The following is a 4,742-nucleotide window of genomic DNA, read 5'->3' on the forward strand; positions in this document are numbered from 1 at the left end:
GAGAAGCATGCCTACGTATGGGCCCGCCTTGGGCGCCCATGGGCACCTTGTGTCAAAAGCCTTTAAAGCTTAGACACTATAATACTATGCGTTTTTGTATATAAACATTAAAAACGTCCCTCTCCCAGCGCATGTGGGACAAAGCGATTAAGCCTGGGACTTCATTTTTTGCTTTCCCTGAGTGCTTTCATGGTGATTTTTTGAAGCTTACATTTCTTGGAAGATTAACAAATCTCTACTCCTCCTTCTACACCATATACATTTGCTTGAAAGTTTCTATTTGTCCCTCTAGCCATTTGCAGTCTCCATGGTCATCTGCAGATACGGTGGACAAATCACCAGCATATGAACCATCACTTTCACCAGAACGCTCTGATGAATCTTCATTTTTATTGTATGGTGATTTAGTAGAACTTCCCTCATTGGCCGTCTTAAGCCCACTTTTATTTGGAGTATTGCCATTGCAAACCGTCTCTAGATCAGATTCACGATTGCTTCCAGCCCTTACACTATTAATAGATTTGACATAGTTTCTATTAACCTCTGCATAGTAATGATTTCTATCACCTGGTACAGAATTTACTCTCTTTTCATCAGGAATCTTCTTGGAAAACAAATTTGAAGACACGGATCGGCTCTGATCTTTGCCATTATTAAGATTAATCTGTGTCTGTAAAACATTTCCTGTTCTGATTGCTGAAGGAAGCCTTCCTTTCGAAGTCGGTCGCCGAGGCAATGTTGGAGGGGAATTACTGGATCAATCCTCATACTTATTGATTGAATCGACGAGCATTTCCTCCATTAAACTGAGCTTTCGCTCAATTGGGACATCCATAGTTTTCATCACTTATACTATTTTTCAACTCCAAATAAGTGAAAACGTTCAGATTGTTAGTTTTATTTGAAAGTAGGAAAGCCAGCTCGATTTCCCCTATTCCACACAAATTGTCAACAATCATTTTCTATTCTTTTCCGTTTCAGTAAAAACCAAAACTCCCTTTGCTAAATATAGCCTCATAGAAGATTCAGCACACACAGACGGATGCACAACATTCTGTTTCAGTGCAATGTTACGCGAAACTACGACCATAGCAAGTCGCACAGTTCAAATTTACAATCACATACTTCTGCACTTTCTTTGTTTACCCGAGCAGCACCAAGTTCAACAGTAGCCACCCTTTTAGCAAATTTAAGAGTGCTAAGTGTCTCTCCGTACAAATCCAATTCAGGACTAATGTGAACAAACATCAAGGTCTTTGCCTGACCCCCTAAGGAATCTTGAAGCAATTGAGTCAACTTGTTTCGATATGGTACATGTGAATTTTTCTATGCCAGTGCTGCAATCACATCTCCTAGAGATGAAAGAGACTTATTGATGTGCTGGGCCTCCTTCAACCGATCTCCTGTTACTTCAGGTTTGTCCACCCTCTCACTTCCAGCAAGATCCACTAAATGTAGGCAGCTATGAAGGCTGCATCCAGATACACAATCTGTGCCTTGTACATGCACAGTCAATACACTGTGAGAATGACTGCTGCGGTCATTAAGGGCAGTAGAGCTAACAGTGTGATTCTTTTGGCCAGAATTCATCAAGTCTAAGACATCAGATATCGAATTAATTGGCAAAACACTGGCATCTGGTACATTAAATCCGTTGTGTCCATTGTTTCGAATATCTAATTTCTTGTGTGAGGCATCTGTGCCAAGAAGATCTCTCACTTGTTCATTGTATATCTCTATCATCACGTTCATCACTGGTGGGAAGTGAAATTTTCTCATTGGATACGGATGGAAGAAGATCATTCACAAAGGAAACAATGTTCTGCAACTGATTAGTTGAATTGTTTGAAAACAGAGGAATTGTAATCTGTGATACAATGCCAGAAACAGTAAGAATATCCCTCAGGATGCTAGAGATGCCCATTTCAATCATTTGCCCTTTTGCAACCCACGGCATGGGAGACATTACAAGCCATAGCATTTGGAGGAGATGATAAGTTGGTTTCGTTTGGGGCTGCATCGACCAAAGGAACTCCACACTGCCTTGGCCTCCATTCTGAAACACCTTTCAATGCCATCTCCATTGACCATGCAATGCACTACTCAAGGTTCGGCTACACTCCATAGCCATGCTGCAGGGAGGTCATTGGTTGGCAAGAATGTCTATGCAACCTTTTCCTCATCTCCACGCCCAGCTAGGTCCTTTACAAATGCCAAAGATTGTAAAATCATAGGAATGGCTCCATGATTGAATACATGGAATTCAAAGTTTCAATTGTTGAATCACCTAAATCAGACGAGCTTACTTCAATAGAACATGCAAACTGAGCCCACTGAGAATTTGAAAACAAGACTTAAACCCAAAGTGCCCCTTATTCATCACGCCTGGACTGAATGCAATATATCATGCAATAAGCTTCAGTTGCTCCACACAATTTGATAGATTATTCCACAATTCCTTGAATGAATCACAATGCCTATAACCATAATATAATCAAAACCTAAAATAGGTAAGATATACCCTGTGCTTGTGTGTATCTTCTATGGCACCTACTTCGCTTCTCATGAGAAGCTTTGTAATAGCAGCATTTGTTCTAACATATGTATTTTCTCTGATTTTGCCATATGGACAAAGTGGGAAGCAACGACCACAACCATAGCAATGTTCACTAATTACTCTTGCCTTGGGAAAAACTAGAAACTTGGAAATAGAGCTAGCATTAAGAGGCACATCATTGTAATGAATTGAGCTTTCAATTTTACTTGCACCAGCAGGGCAAACTTTTTCACATGGTCTTGAACAATCAATTGGACAATCTCCTGGATCAAATTGAGCTTTGCGGAAGTGAAAATCTATGTCATTATTAACACTGATCATTAGCCAAGGCCTTCCCAAGGGTATCCTCTCAACTACATTTCCTGACATACATATCAATTTGCACTTGGTTTTGAACTTTCTCGGCTCTCTCACTGTCCAACCGGCGAATTGCAGTCGAGCCAGGTCGGGCCCCAAAGTGGGTCCGACTAAAAAAATTCGTTTTCATGCAACTGACCCCTGGAAAGCTTCATGGACCTCAAACAAACCTCTGGAATCGATTGGCACCATTCTCGGATCACAAAATTGCATTTTACATCCTTCAGGCAATTACGCCACAATTTTCGCATTTAATCGCGAAGACGTGATTTTCAAACCTGTCAAAACACCTTTCTGGAGCTCGCCATCTGACAGGCATGTACTTTGATATACAACGATGACATTTACCAAACGGTTTCTCAAGACGAGTCCCGAGCGAAGAGATATTAATTTCCGAAAATGGCCAACTGGCTTTGTCGACACTGCAGACCTGATGAAATCAATGTTCTGGCAACGCATGATGCCTTTCTCAAAAATATCAAACGACCTCCGTAGGCTCTCAAATTTGGAACATAGGTACCTTTAAGTACATATTAAATCTTTGAATTCTCAGTTCAATCACCCGACTGACAGGATGCAAATGGCACGCTCACCAAAACGGCTACATTAATTGATCTAACACTGGAAGTGCGGATAACTGAAAATGATGGCAAAATGAGCTCTTTTGAAAACCGATCAAACGGATTGGTAGAGCCTTGAAATTTGAAATGTAGCTCATCATTTATACCAACATCAGCCCAGAACAAACATTATGGCATGACGCTTACTGAGGCAAGTTTTACACTTATGCGAAACAGGGCTCCGACTAGCTGTCGAAATAGGGACTTGCCAAAAACACACAAACTGCAAACGGAATCGGCTTCAAAAACTGAGCAAATGGATTTGTTAAGACTTAAAAATTTGCAAGGTCACTCACATTTATACATAGAATTGAATCCACTTTGAATTTCTTCATGATGATCAACATGGCAAAAGATGTAATCGCTCAAAGAAGGCTACTCCATAAAATCTGCATTTGTGCCTAAAATGCACTTCCAGCTCACCCCTCAAACTGGGTACCTCATAAACTTGTCCAAATTGAATTCTGAAAGTTCCACATCACCGAATAGGCCAAATGGAAGGTGTAGGAGATGAATCCCGAGCCTTACCCTCTGAAAATCAACTGGCCCCATTTTACCCTCTTGCAAACTAGGCCCTTCAAACTGACTCATTTAGGTATCCAGAGCAAATTTTTGGATTGGGCCTCTAAACTTGACTCAATTTTAATTAGTCCCAACAGTGGCTCTGACTGGGGATGGTTGATTGCAAGATCAACACAAGAATCCGGATATCTTTGGTTAAGCAGACCACCCAAAAGACGGGTCATTCTTCTCTCAATTCTTCTCTTCTCAAAACAGGGCTTCCTTAGTCTACCCAAACAGCAGGGCACTTTATTGAAAACCACACAACTGAAGCAAAGCGACTGTACAAGAGATACAAACATGCTTAAAACTGAATACAAGCTGCCCAATCAATCTTAGCATTTACCTCTGTCAAAAATCTGATTTTCATTGCTTGATACCATGATCCAAACAAAGGCACCTTCCAGTAACAACTGAGCATAACTCTTAAAATCCACCTCTCTTGTCTCATTACTGAAACAGCTAGTGTGCTTACCCTTTATCTGATTCTGAACTTTGTAATCACACACTACTTCAACACAAGTAAAACCATGAGGCAATTCACCATAAGGGTTTTCCCTCAAGCTGCAATACACTTCACTATCCCGATCAATTCTACCATTTTCAAGGACATGATCATGCTGAACTCTAAAAGTAAAACATTCATT

At 40.7% G+C, this 4,742-nt stretch overlaps 1 pseudogene; it reads right to left on the reverse strand.

Moving 5' to 3' along the window:
- Positions 1–247: 247 nt before the first annotated feature.
- LOC131029120 (kinesin-like protein KIN-14I) lies at positions 248–1,743 on the reverse strand (annotated as a pseudogene).
- Positions 1,744–4,742: the final 2,999 nt, after the last annotated feature.

Source organism: Cryptomeria japonica, chromosome 1 (genome assembly GCF_030272615.1).
Source record: "Cryptomeria japonica chromosome 1, Sugi_1.0, whole genome shotgun sequence".
NCBI lineage: Eukaryota > Viridiplantae > Streptophyta > Pinopsida > Cupressales > Cupressaceae > Cryptomeria > Cryptomeria japonica.